Source organism: Contarinia nasturtii, unplaced genomic scaffold (genome assembly GCF_009176525.2).
Source record: "Contarinia nasturtii isolate CC-2019 unplaced genomic scaffold, AAFC_CNas_1.1 Cnas_scaffold_2759, whole genome shotgun sequence".
Taxonomy (NCBI): Eukaryota; Metazoa; Arthropoda; class Insecta; order Diptera; family Cecidomyiidae; genus Contarinia; species Contarinia nasturtii.
In genome coordinates this window covers 4,629-5,393 of record NW_022200076.1, presented here as the reverse complement: position 1 = coordinate 5,393, position 765 = coordinate 4,629, and the positions used below count along the sequence as shown (strand labels likewise).

Here is a 765-nt window from a genome sequence, read left to right as displayed (position 1 = left end):
AAAAAAAAACAGTTAAAAAAATGGTTCGACTAAGTATCGCTGTTCAGATTTATTCAAAGAGCAACATTTTTTGTTGTTTGCGCCTTAAGTTGTCAATGTCGATTATTGCATACTTGTGTGCAATGTCGATACTTTACACGTACAGTCGCGTCAATCGTTGTTTGTTACACAGATGTTTGTAATCACTTCCAGTAAACATAAATACAACGTGCTCTTCAAAGCATTGAGATGTTGATGCTTATGCGCATTGCGCGTGTATGTACAGTGGCGTCGATCGCCTTATAACGTTGCATTCATATGTATTGGTAATACAGCTCACTGTATTATGAAATAGAAACATACACTTAGACACATTTCATGTCGAATTCTTAAAGTGTCATATTAAGGAGATGTCGTTTTATTTTTCAGTTCAATACAAAACGGAACTTCTTATTAATAAGTGAAGATTTTAAATAAGAGAAAGTTCAAATCAAGTGATATTTTTTTAGTGAAAATAAGAAATTAAAATGCGTCTTCGATCAGCTCTTGGAAGTGAGAATGAAATCAGTGAGTCAAAGAATGATTCACTTCACAGAAAATCTAAGCGGGTAATTATATTACAATCTTTTGCTGTTTAAAGACCTGTATTTTTGATATTTTTTTGTTCAAAAATCAATACCTTTTTCATCCTTTCAAGCCTCGACAATTGAGCAGAAATAATGTTCGAAAAAATAGAACTCGCCTTGATAGTGACGATAGTGTTGCAGCAAACACGCGTTTTCGTTC

General features: G+C 33.3%; 1 protein-coding gene across 1 annotated transcript in view; it reads left to right on the top strand.

Moving 5' to 3' along the window:
- Positions 1-20: 20 nt before the first annotated feature.
- Positions 21-765, top strand: part of LOC116349023 — a 4,549-nt gene continuing 3,804 nt past the window's right edge. Inside the window, exon 1 of the mRNA XM_031780277.1 lies at positions 21-587. The gene's annotated coding sequence lies outside the window, so the exon portion shown is untranslated. The remainder of the gene's footprint in view (positions 588-765) is intronic.